Source organism: Panthera tigris, chromosome X, assembly GCF_018350195.1.
Source record: "Panthera tigris isolate Pti1 chromosome X, P.tigris_Pti1_mat1.1, whole genome shotgun sequence".
Taxonomy (NCBI): domain Eukaryota; kingdom Metazoa; phylum Chordata; class Mammalia; order Carnivora; family Felidae; genus Panthera; species Panthera tigris.
In genome coordinates this window covers 99,122,836-99,137,123 of record NC_056677.1, presented here as the reverse complement: position 1 = coordinate 99,137,123, position 14,288 = coordinate 99,122,836, and the positions used below count along the sequence as shown (strand labels likewise).

The 14,288-nt window shown below is 37.7% G+C and overlaps 1 pseudogene; it reads left to right on the top strand.

Annotated features, from left to right (window-relative positions):
• The window catches only part of LOC122235292, a 34,035-nt pseudogene extending 20,299 nt beyond the window's left edge, over positions 1-13,736 (top strand).
• The last annotated feature ends 552 nt before the right edge of the window (positions 13,737-14,288 follow it).

The window sequence follows — 14,288 nt, the reverse complement described above, 5'->3', positions numbered from 1 at the left end:
GGAAATCCATTAGATACAAAGGGAAATGTCTTGAGAAACTAAAATAGTAGACCACACACAAGATGGCACACTAAAAATAGACCATCCTTAAGACAGTAATGGGAATTCCTCAGAGGGGAAAATGAGAGGTAAAGAGAATTCAATAAACACACACACATGAGTCATTCTAAAGCTAACACAGTAACACTTCTTATGTGAAAAGCATTTTACATTACATGAAGCTCTTTCATGTGTATTTCCTCATTTGAGGCTCACAATTACCCAATGAGATGAGCAGGGCAGGGATTATCATCTACATTTCATGGATGAAAATGAATAGGCCCAGGTACATTGCGAATTGTTCAAGATCAAATAGCTAACACACAACAAAGGTGGGTTTAGAACCTATGTGTCTTAACTCCCAGTCTATCCCTTTTGGATATCACATGTATTGCTAATAAAACCCATGCAGTCACTTACTTTATAAAAATCATTCTGCCAGAATCAAATTCATAATGTCAGCTTCCTGAAATCACTTGCGATCTAAGTGTAAGATTTATTTGATTAATTACTATCTGAGAAATAGGTATAATAGCCATTCTGTTCAAAGATGAGACACTTACACCTAAGATTCTGTACACTATGCATTAAACATGCCATCCTGTTCATTCATTTCTCAGCTGATGATGGTTCTGGATGTAAATCAGCACCATGCTTTTTCAGATCCAACAGATGTTTCTGGGTTTTTATTTTTATACTTTTTTTCTCACTTGAGATATTACATAGAGTGAGCAGGCACAGCATGTATGGACAGAGAGCTTAAGCAGGGTATGAAGATTATTACCAAGAGTCCTACAAAATGGGGCTCTCTATAGTATGGGGATATAATTCTTCATTTTCCTTTACACATATCTCTTTGAAGGTATTTTATCCCACTATTGCCACCTAGATACTAAAAATATTAGACATATAGATGGGTCTTCTTTTCTACACCACGGGTCAGGTACTACCTATAGAGTTCCATATTTTTAGCACTCAGTAAAAGTCTTTACCATAGTGATTGCTATAGAAACTGATTGCATAAATTTAAAAAAAAATTTTTTTAACGTTTATTTATTTTTGAGACAGGGAGAAACAGCATGCACGGGGGAGGGTCAGAGAGAGGGGGAGACACAGAATCTGAAACAGGCTCCAGGCTCTGAGCTGTCAGCACAGAGCCTGACGTGGGGCTCGAACTCATGGACCGTGAGATCATGACCTGAGCCGAAGTTGGATGCTTAACCGACTGAGCCACCCAGGCGCCCCTGATTGCATGAATTTAAATAGACTCCACAATAGTCCTCACATTGAGGAAGCACTGCCAACATTGCCAACCATTAGGTACTCAAAAATCAGACACAGAGTAGGATAAAACAAGTCACACTGCATGCAGATGCATAAAGAAAATGCAGCTTATTAATTTATTCCATAATTGATCTGATAGTGTGCATAAACTCTCACAAAGTTGATCATTTGATAGAAGAGAAAAAATTATCTAGTTTGTTCATTTTAGTCTAATCTAATAATTTAAACTCTTAATTCAGTCTTTAAAATGCACTCTCCATCCTACTGCTCATCCCCAAGATGGCACCTGGTCTTTATGATCGGTTTAATCTGACACCTCAGAAGATTAAGTATAAAAAAAAACTATTTGCTAGTATGCTTATATTCCAAACTGAGGCTCGTGAATAACCAATGCAAAAATTTCAAAGAATATCCACCTCTGGCATCACTGAGTTGATGCTGACGATGGATTGGAAAATGGAAAGTAATGATCTCTTTCAGAAAGATCGTTGATTTCTAGTAACATTTCTCTTCCTTCTCCCCATAAGAGAAGGGAGTTGGTGTTTTCCTCTTAGCTCAACTCAAGTGAGAGGGTCCTCAAGAAGAACATTCAGAGAGCTTACTTTGCATCCCCTGCAAATTAGGGGTCACAAGAAGCTAGTGTCTACTTGGAAATCTAAAGGGCAACAGGTTGCAGCTGGCTAGCTGCTCTAAGAATAGAGTGAAGAGAAGATGGCACACTAACACTAGCCTACAGTCTAACAATCTGTCCACATTAACTTTGCATTGTATTGCTTTTAGACATGAAGCTCTTTCCTGTTGCTCCTGTAACAATTACCATAAACTGAGGGCCCTAAACCAAAGTCAGAAGTCTAAAATTAGTTTTACAGGGCTAAAAAAGGTGTTTGCAAAACTGGTTCCTTTGGAAGGCTTAAAGGGAGAATCCATTCTTGTCCATTCGTACTTCTAGAGAGGGTGAACATTCCTTGGCTATGGCCACAGCACCTGAATCTCTACTTCCACTGTTACATTGCCTTCTCTGCCCTTTGACCTCTAGCCTCCCTATTATAAGAACCCTTGTAATGATACAGAGAACTCCCTGATAACCCAGGATAATCTCCTCATCTCAAAATCCCTAATCACATCTGCAAAGTCTCTTTTATCAAGTAAGGTACCATATTCACAGGTTCCAGAAGACTGGGACACTAAAATCTTTGGGAAACTATTATTCAACCTACCATAGATCAGAAGTGAGCTTCCTTAAATACTCCATCACAAAAGGGCAATGGGACCTCAGCACAAGTGAATGAAGGGGTTTTTTGTTTTTGTTTTTGTTTTTTAAATCAGAATTAGGAGTTGGTTGAGTGGGAGGGACTTCTTTAATAGCAATCCAGAAGACAAACATTAACTTTGTTAAGGAATCTAGAAGTAGAGATCACTAAATAACCCAAAACAGAATACAGTAACAGAAAAACAAATCAGGAGTAAGGTTTAAACACCTGCCAAATAGGTACATTAAAGTCAAACCACAGAAAGGCCTTTCAGATAAGTCTTTTCTCATTCCTTATGTATCATCCTTCCACCCACCACTTCCCACAGAGTTCAAAAATGTGGCTCAGAAATTGGGAGAAGGAGGAGCACAACGAGGAGATGTGAAGGTGAAAATATGTTCCTTGTCTACTACAGTTAAGTCTGAAACTGACCATGCTCAGAGATGGAATGAGTTTTAACTTCAAAATGAAGTTCACAATATTGACTAGTACATAGGACTTGGCATTTTAATTACTGAAATGAGACTATTCTTGTGGCCAAATGTGACCAGGGGATTTTTAATTATCCCAGAACTATAGAAGCTTCCAGTACATCACTCAGTGGCAAAGAAAGAACAAACCATGATGCAGGTTTGAGTATGCAGAGAGGGAGATGGAAAGAATGCAACTGCTTTATGAACTCAATTCACTGACTTCCACTTTTCCCATGTAACCATTACATAAGCTTATAGCAGGAGAAAATGAGAGGGGAACTCACAATCACTCACAGCTACTTACAACTCTCCTCTGACTTCCTCATTCCTTGGGTCTGTGTGGCAATGGGCCTTGCCCACCTGGTGACGGTTCACTCTGTTAGCATTTGCTGGTGAATTCTAAGCTGTTTTCTTTTAGTATAGTCAGGGCCCAATGGTCCTCACTCCTGGTTAGGCTCCACCATAGCACTTGTTAGCACAACGTTTGGCTTTAACATTTGGTCCTCAATCCAGACCGGCCACCCCACAATGCTCGTCTAGGTAGCTACTTAACTACCGACATTAAACCCACTCTGGCCAACTTCCCAGCCAGACTCTCAGCTAACTTCCATATACTCCTCCTCCCAGTGGGTTATAAAGGAACTTCTGGTTCCAACTCCACAAAGGAACAGAGAACAACCCTGGAGCAAGACTAGCTACAAAATCTAGAAGACTGAGTGCAAAATGTAAATGTGGGAACACTTTATTCAAAAATTCAGAATTTCAAGGTGATGAGCAGTCCATTAAGGCAAGTACAGGGCCACCCTAAACAATGGGCCCTTTGTCACTGCCCAGGGGCACTCAATTATTTCTGTCTAACCACACTATACCGCCAGTTTTACATTAGTGTGTCCTTTCCCAAACAAAGAAGTGAAAGGCAATGTAATATCAGGGAAGAACAGGGAGAAGGGAGTTAAAGATATCAGCTAAATGTTCTTAAACTATTATCCTGAGCTTTATATAGCTTTAATAGCTCTTTATAGCTTTTGGGTTTGCAACATGCTTTTATATCTATTACTTCATTTGTTCTTTGTGGCACCTTTGGACAGTGGAAAGCAGGAGTCTCATTTTACATTTGAGGAATTAAAGGCTACAGAAGGTAAAGGATTCATCCCACGAATATACAGGCAAGAAGTCAGAATGAGGGGCACCTGGGTGGCTCAATTGGTTAAGCATCGTACTCTTAATTTCAGCTCAGGTCATGATTTTGCAGTTTGTGGGTCTGAGCCCTGCGTCAGTCTCTGTGCACAGCATGGACCCTGCTCAGGATTCTCTCGCTCCCTGCCCCTCCCCCACTCGTATTCACGCTCTTTCTTTCTCTCAAAAAAAAAATAAATAAACTTAAAAAAAAAAGAATTATACAGAGGCCCACACTGGCCTGTCTCCAAATGTACTAAATTACATACTTTACATTACTTAATCAAAAGAGTCATAAGACTCTTGTTATAAGAAGTAGAAACTAGGCCTGTGTTTCCAAAAGGTCCAAAGTGGATGTCCATGTGATTTGCTAAACTTACTTCCTCTCTCGTCACTACCCCTCTGTTTTGCAAGGCCAGTCTCCACCACACCACCAGCTCCCCCCCCCCCACTCCCCCCAACACACAGTGTCACAGAGCAAGTTAGAGACTTGGTCAGCCACAGTTCAACTGCCACTCAGTGTGGATATCAGACATCAGATTAAAAGAGACTAGGGGAACCCCGATTGAATATTGGGTGGGGGGAGAAGGAGGTACAGAAAGATATTACTTGTTAATAAATACCCTTTCCACTGAAGAACTGATAACTGAAAATCTCCTGTGAGAGGCTTTCTTTTGGGCTTTGTCAGCTTTTTCACATGCAAATGACTTAGGAGAGGGGCTCTACTATGAATTCCTACTTTGGATTCCTTACTAAAAACAAGTTTTGTGAGGATACAGAAAGCATGTGGCGTCTCCAAAGAAGCTAAGGAGATGGACCATCCAGTGAGAAAAATCTCAGAGACCAGAGGACCTACTATATCTACTCCCCAAATATGCCTGTTGTGCTTATTTCTCACATAAATACTGTTGGACCTTTGAAAAACAGGGGCCTTAGCAGCTCTAGCCCCTAAATAGTCAAAATTCCATATAAAACTTCTGACTCCTCAAAAGCATAACTACTAACAGCCTATTGTTGAACAGAGAAGTCTTACTAACAACAAACAGTTAATACATACATGTAGGTTATAGGAATGATATACTGTACTCTTAAAGTAAGCCAGAGAAAAAATATTAAAATCATAAAGAAAATACATTTACAATACTGTAAAAAAATCCACATCTAAGTGGACCCACACAGTTCAAACTCATACTGTTCAAAGGTCAACTGTACATCCCAAGTGACAGGAATACAGATATTTAAGAAACTAACCATTCCTGCTGGGAGAATGTGGCTTAACACGATTTTTCCTCACAATTAATTAATTCCCTTCTGCCTAATTGAAAAGGAATGCGTAACCCTGATACCCCTAAATTATTAGGGCAATTTTAAGGGCTCTTTCTAGAAGTTCCATTTAGATGTACTCACATTTCTTAAAGGGCCTAAAGCTCTGGAAAGGAATCCCACTTCTATGGAGATGGAAAAAAAATCAATACGGGTTTACAAAATATAAAGTCAAAATTGCACATAAAAGGCTCTCTCCAGAACCAAGTTTTTTAGGATAAATGTATACTTAACAAGAAGAGCATTCAGATATCTCTGAGGTAATAGTTGTAGTTTGCTCAGATGCTTAGAAAATTAAAACGGTATGGGCCAAGAACGCCAACTTTCTGATTTACAATGTAGTATCACTGAATTAATAAAACCCTGATATCCCTAGCATTCCAGAAGACTCAACAAAAACGTGATATACAACTAAAACAGGTGAGGAATTTTTTTAAAAGGCTGTAACATTTTAAGCACTCTTCCCTAGAATAACTGTCAGAGTACAAAGCACGTCAGTACAGAGCTCGTTGAAAAAGATGCTAAAAGGCTCTTTCTCTGCTGTCTGGCAGCCATATTTGACTAACTACCACTCTAGCCCCCAGTTTTTTTTTTTAAACAACTACTACCTACACAATTCTTTTCCCCAGAAACAATTACCCTTTCTCCTCTCCTGGCACTAATCTCAAGTGTCTGCAGTATATAGTTCAGGGATAAAAGCAATCCAACTCTGCAGGTAAATTCACTATCTCGCCAGAAAGAGGCACCTAGGGACAAGCAGATAAGAGAAGTCAGTGTCCTTATCTACAGCAGGAAGTCTTGTAAAGCCACAGATTTCAGAAAACTGCCTGAGCCACACGGTTCCATCCTTTGAGGCCACAGCCCAAGAGCACCTAGTACAAAAATAGACACATTCAGCCATCCCCACCGTTATAGGCCAAACACCCCCAAAGAATGACTGACTCATAATTACCAGTGGAACTTTAAAAAGGCAATTTGAGAGCAAAGAGTTAAGATGGTTGCCTGGGAAGTTGAGGTCATTAGTAATAAGAACCCCTTTTTCTACTATATTCTTTATTCCCCCACTAGGAACATCACCTCCCTGAGAACACAAAGTAAATTTTATTCATTGCACAGGATCTGACACCCAATAGGTAATCAGGAAATCAACTAATGATTATAAAGTCCAGTCTCCGCACCTCTGTGTCTTAGAGTTGACAGCTTCCCACAGCCCCCTTTCATCCAGTGGAAGAAAGAGATGTTTACAGTTTCAAGGTAACTTCAGAGTACTTTTGTTACACGTTCACTTTTGCTTCCACAAATGAAGAAAAAATTCTAAGAGACTGAAGTGGGAACCACGTTTGGATGCTCTCTCCCTCAAAGCACCCTGTCATGGCATCAAGACCTCAGAGGAGGGGCGCCTGGGTGGCTCAGTCGGTTAAGCATCCAACTTCCCCGCAGGTCGTGATCACATGGCTAGTGAGTTCAAGCTCCACATCAGGCTCTGTGCTGACAGTTCAGAGCCTGGAGCCTGCTTCTGGTTCTGTGTCTCCCCTTTTCTCGACCTCTCTGCTGCTTGCACTCTCTCTCTCTCAAAAATAAACCTTAAAAATGATTAAAAAAAAAAAGACCTCAGAGGAAAATACGTGCCCAGAGGTCTACAAAGATGCTAAATCCTAGAGGCTCTAAAACTCAGCAAAAATCCATGGAAGCCACAGTGGACCTTACCTTCAAGAGATGATGCAGGCTTGGATGAGGAGTGGGTCAGTGTATGTATGAGGAGTACATCAGTACAAACAAAAGATCAACGTCCTTCCTGCATGTCCTGTTTGGCGCCAGACTCTCAGGACCATAACACAATGTAGGAGGGTAAAGTGATAGGAAAAAGACCAATAATAATTTAGACTGAATTTCCAACCAGCCTGATAAACCGGATGCTCAGAATAGATGAAATTTGACTTACAGGAAACACATAAAATATATCTTGTACAACGGAGTTTATGAAATTAAGTTCATGGTCACTATACTACCTTGCCTCCTTTCCTCACACCCACCAGAGATACAGAGCCACAGAGAGCCTCAAAGATACAGGCTCTAGACCCTGAGGAGTTGACCAAGATGCCTCATGCATCTCTGGCAAATTCACAAGAAAAAATACTGAGCTCCAAAAAGCAGTCACTTCAGGCAGGTGAAATCAGCATGCTGAATAGGCAGGTACAATGTGGGCCCTTCTTAATCTTTACCAGTGTGGCTTATGCTTTAGGGTTATACTCACAGTCGTCTCACTCAGGTACTAACGCAAGGGGTAGTGAGTACGCAGGATTCTCCAACTGAGTATTAGAAGAAAACAGCTAGATTAACTGAGATACTCTTGAGGTAGAGCTGATTGTAAAACACCCAACTGGGGGACTCTGCAGACTTTATACAATCACCTGTATGTTTGCTGCACTCCTGGGTCTGCCACAGAAATCACAGGCAATCAAATTAACACGTTTTACAATGTGCACCAATGAATTCCCAAGCTTCCAGCACAGCCTGATTAGTATTAACAACAAATCAAGGGAAAGAAGGATTAAGGGATAAACTATTCAGTCACCATGGTATGAATTAAATAGGTTCAGTGGTGACTAAACCCTAGCTTATGTGGTTCCATACAAGCAATACCCTTCTCCCTCCCTCTGGTGATCTCCATCTACCAAACCCTAGCTCCAGCCCTTAACTTCTATGTGAATTCTCAACTACTACGTGGAGGTTATCCACCCAATCAAAGCCTAGCATAAAAACAATATTCTACAGAAGTGCCTGGCTGGCTCAGTCAGTAGAGCATGTGATTCTTGATCTCAGGGTTCTAAGTTTGAGCCCCATGTAATAATAACAACAACAACAACAACAACAACAACAACAGCAACAACAACAAAAGGAATATACTACAAATCACTAACTACTTCAAGCCATGGAAAGTAGGACTTAGTAACTGAAAATAAAGCTCCTTAGTCAGAAGGACAGGCACCTATATTTCTTTTGTATCATCTTAATTAGTGGCTATTAAAACTATGAATTTCATGCATAAGCAAAATTTCCACAAAAAGACTCTGAAGATCTGATAAAAGTTTCTAAGTTGTTTTTTTTTAATTTGGCCAAGAAGACATTTTAAAAACAAATAGCAGATTTCTACTTCATATAAAGGTAAACTAGGTATTAAGGACAATCTTTCCCCCAAAACAACCAGGAAACCTGGCATAAATATTTGAACAGTCATCTCTAAGTTGGAGAATTAACAAGGTGGTTAAAACTTGTAGAATAAAGATATAAAAGGAGAAGAAAAACAAGACAGGTGACCTGGACCTTTCATTCTGGAACACACAGCTTAGAAGCTGAAAACTAAATAATACACTTGAAAATCTGAAGAGGTTGTGGGACAAAAACTAAAGTCCAGAGTCTACTGTGGAGGAGGGAGTGCATGCTGATAAAAGCTTTAGGTTGGGGCCACAAAGGTTTAAATCCTAGGAATAAGGGATGAATTTATAAATAGACCAAATCACTCAGAATGTATGCCTACTAGTCACTGAAATTGGATTAAGATGATCCAGGACTGTGAGTTCCGATAGCCATCTGTTAGCTAAAAAGAGTGGGGTGGGAGGAGGGGTGCCTAAGGAAGATACTGTCATTTCAGGGCTCAAATGCTTTCTATAGTTTTTTAATGTCTATTTTTAATTAATTTTTAAATGTTTATTTATTTCTAAGAGAGAGAGAGACAGAGAGACAGAGAGACAGAGTGTGAGTGGGGGAGGGGCAGAGAGCGAGGGAGACACAGAATCTGAAGCAGGCTCCAGGCTCTGAACTGTCAGCATAGAGCCTGACACAGGGCTCCAACCTATAAGCCATGAGATCATGACCTGAGCTGAAGTCGGACGCTTAACCAACTGAGCCACCCAGGCACTCCTTCTACAGTTTTTTATGTACAATATCCATCACTAAATCAAAGAACAGTACACAGATGAGGAAAAAATATTAAAAAATGATAGAGAAAATAAAAAGAAATATCAGAAAATAAAATTAATGGAGATATCAGACACAGATCTTTTTAATAAGCATGGTGAATATATTCAATGAAATAAAAGAAAAATGCCAAGAATGTGTGGAGAAAACTAGAAAGCATAAAAAATAAAATTTCTAAAACTAAAAATACAGCAACCATAATTACAAATTCATATGATGAATTTAATAGTAAATGACAATATATCTGAAAAGAAATTCAGTAAACTATAAAATAGGTCATTAAAAAATAGGCAAAAAGAACCATGAAGAGACAAAAGAGTGGGAAAAAAATAAAGTAAGTCTCAAGAGGGGAAGAGAAAATAAAGAATAGAGGGGATATGACTGAACACATTCTGAAACTAGAGAAAGACATCAAATAAATGATTCAAAATGCCCTATGAATTTGAAACAGGAAATATAATAATTAAAACCACTCATAGTAAAACTGATGAAAAAAATCTTAAAGGAAATCAGAATACTAAAAACTATGAAATTGTATGTATTAAAATGGTTTAAAAAGTTTTATCTCAAGAAATAAAAAAAGAATAATAATAGATGATGTCCAGCATGTTAATAATCATATTTGCTGCTTACCTCAACAAAGACAACAAAATCTACGAGAAAAGCAAACAGTAATCTCAAAATGCCAAAAGAAAATAATTATAAACCCAAACCAAAATTGGTTTTTTACCACCCAGACTTACACTGAGGGAAATACTAAAAGGATGCTCTTCAGGAAGAAGGAAAATAATCCCAGATACAAACACAGAAATAAAGGAAGAAAGGAGGAGATGGGAAAGCAGAAATTTTGGGGTAAATCCAGAGGACTATTGACTGTAAACAACAACAATGATAATAATATCTGATTGAGTTTAAAATATTTCTGAATTTAGGAGCACCTGGGTGGCTCAGTCAGTTAAGCATCCGATTTTGGCTCAGGCCATGATCTCACAGTTTGTGAGTTCAAGCCCCACATGGGGCTCTGTGTTGACAGCTCAGAGCCTGGAGGCTGCTTCAGATTCTGACTCCCTCTCTCTCTGCCCCTCCCATGCTCATGCTCTGTCTCTGCCTCTCAAAAATAAATAAACATTAAAATTAAAAATATATATATTTCTGAATTTAAAACACACAATTCAAACAGCACACAAGTTGGAAAGTAATAAATGGAGTTATTGTATTTGAAGGTCAGAAGAAACCATGGATAGATGCTGTAATATCTAGGGTAGCCATTAACAAAATAATTAAAAAGTATATAGTGAGCATGCAAAAGAAAATGGAAAAAATAAAAAATACAAAATGGATAGTAAATCCAAAAGAAGGCAAGATAAGAAAGAAGACAAGAACTTAAAATGGATGGAAGACATTGGATGGATTGAGGAATATAGATTTAAATGAAAATATATGTACTGATTATAGAGAATCTAAACAAACAAGATATTCCAGCCAAACAATTGTCAAACTAAATACAAATATATATGCTTCTTAAAGGAAACACATCTTAAATAGAAGAAAACAGAAAGTTGAAAGTAAAAAGATATGCCATGCACACTTAAAACAAAAGGAAGCTGACACAGCTAGTCTACTATAATACTATGTAAAACTCAGTGGAGTAAACTTAAAGGAAAGAACTAACGCCAAAGACAGAGAGGGATGCTTCATTACAATAAAGGAGTCAATCCATTAAGAAGATAACACAGTTCTAAACTCATAGGAACCATTAGCATAGCTTCAAAATATGGAAGGAAAATTTCACAGTATTGAAAATGGAAAAAAAGGTGGTCAAAAGGCACAGATTTCCTGTTAGAAGAGAAATAAATAATAGGGACGTAATATATAACAGTATGGCTATAGTTAACACTGCTGAATGGTACATTAAAAGAGTAAACATAAAAGTTCCAGGTCACAAAAAATATTTCTTTTCCTTTTCTTTTTGTGTATCTACATGAGATAATGGATGTGAACTAAACCTGTGGATTTCACAATATATGTAAGACAAGTCATTATGCTGTACACTGTAAGTTTATACAAATGCTGTATTCTATTATATATCAATAAAACTGGGGGAAAAATATAAACACACACACACACACACACACACACACACACACACACACACAGAATGGAAATGGACAAATTCACATCCATAGTGGGAGATTTTGAACACAATTATCTCGCTTACTGATAAATAAGAAAACAAATAAAATAGAGACATTATAAATAAAATTGTTAACAAATTACACGTAATTAGTACATATAAACAGCACAACGAACTAAAGAGTTATGTGGAATTTTACAAAATTATACCAAAAATGACCATAAAGCTTTAAATTACATAGAACATGCTCTCTGCCCACAGTGGAATTAATCTAGAAAACAATAAAATGTAACTTTAAAAACCCTTACATGTTTTGAAACTAAGCTATACAATTCAAAATAACCATGGGGCAAAAAAGAAATCTCAGTGAAATCTTTAATATTTTGAACTACATAATCATGAAAATAAGCTATATTAAAAGTTGAGGTTTAGAGAAAAATTTATAATCTTAAATGCATAACTTAGGGAAAAAAAGGCTGAAAAATCAATGATGGAGGTAAAGAGCTAACAAACAATGGCCCACAGGCCAGTTACCTGTTTTTGTTAACATTCTTAGGAAAATACAGTCAAGCTCACTTGTTTAAGTATTGCCTATGGGTGCCTTTGAAATACAATAGAAGAGATGAGTAATTGTGAAAAAGACTGTATTGGTCACAAGCCTAAAATATCTACTATTTGGAGCTTTAAAAAAAGGTGATCTGATCTAGTCATTTCTCTCAAGAAGTTTTAAAAAAAGTCACGAAAATATTAAACAAAAAGAAAATTTAGTTAAAATTGAAGGGAAACAAAATACATGAATCTGAAATATGCCACTTTAGCATGTAGATTATTTGGGGCTGAAAGCAATCAAGACCACGTACACTCAAAAACTTTTACCTCTCCCTTAACGACCTAAAAGAATTTAGATACGGTCTTTGCCCCCCAGAAAGAGAGCTATTACCAGAGATAACTTTGATATGAATGTCTATCTGTATGTCAAGACAAACATCTAATCACTAAACATATGCTCTTCTTATGCTCCTGTGAATTGCCCTCCTACTCTTTGGAGCAAAGAGCCCCTTTCCCATTGCTTAACTCAGGATGGCATATAAGGCTGTAACTGATTGCCAGGAGACATCATATTTTTATGAAGCTCCCATATATACAAAACTAAATTTGTATTTCTCCCATTAAACCTGTCTTATATCAATTTAATTATTACACAAGCCAAATAATCTAGAAGTATAGAGGAAAAATTGTTCCTAACCTGCAAAATAGACAGATTTTTACCTAACTTTAAACTATAAAAGGAAGGGTGCCTGGGTGGCTCAGTCGATTAAACATCTGACTCTTGACTTTGGATGAGGTCATGATCTCATGGTCATGGAATCCAGACCCCCACCCCACCCTGGGCATTCAGCCTCCTTAAGATTCTCTCTCTCTCCCTGTGCCTCTCACCCCCCCCCCACACACACACACTCTCTTTCTCAAAATAAAAAAGATTTAAAAATCTATTAAAGGAATTGAATTTGTAATTATGTTCCCACAAAGAAACCTCCAGGCTCAGGAACCTTTCCTGGAGAATTTTACCAAACATTTAAGGATTCATAAATATATCATATCAGCAATCTTTAACTCTTACACAGCTTACATTTAAAAAGAGGGAGCTCTTTTCCTCCCTCACTGCTTGAAGCTTGGCCACCATCACGAATAGCACACTAACTATCCAGATCAGAAAGTTCAAGACCAACCGACTACATCACCACAAACAGATGGTCATTGATGTTCTTCACCTCAGAAAGGCAACAGTACCTAAAACAGAATATTCAGGAAAAAACTAACCAAAATGTACAAGACCACACCAGATATCATCTTTGTATTTGAATCAGAACCCATTTTGGTGGTGGGAAGACAACTGGCTTTGCCATGATTTATGATTCCATGGATGATGCAAAGAAAAATGAACCCAAACATAGACTTTCAAGACATGGCCTGTATGAAAAGAAAAAGAGCTCAAGAAAACAGAGAAAGGAACACAAGAGCAGAATAAAGAAAGTCAGGGGGACTGTGAAAGCCCACGTTGATGCCAATAAAAAGTAAGCTGGAGATTGGACAACAGGAAGAGTAAAGATTCTGTAGTGACTTTTTCTGCAGAGACTGTGCAGATTTTTCATCAGAGGATTAATAAACTAAGAAGTTAAAAAATAATAACAATAAAAAGAGAGAAAAGTTCAATTACCTAATGAAATCACCATACTTTCAGCACCAATACCTGACCAAAACCAAAAATTATGAAAGATGATTATATGCCAATATCATTCAAGAACATAAGTGCAAAACTTTAAACAAAAAGTTACAAACTGAATCCTATATCGTGTAAAACGGACTATGGCAAGTTTATTCCAAGTATAGAAGATCTTTTTTAAGATTGATTTTAGAACTTTACTTACCACATTAACAGAAGAAAGGTTAAAAAAATAACAATCAACCATTTTAGGAAATGTAAAGAAAGCATTTGATAATATCCAGCACATAATTTTGATAAAAACCTCTTGGCAAATTAGGAACAGAAGTAAATATGTGATATAATTCAATAAATAGCATCCAAAAGAAAATCATATGTAATGGTGAAATAATGGCCACTTGGTCCCT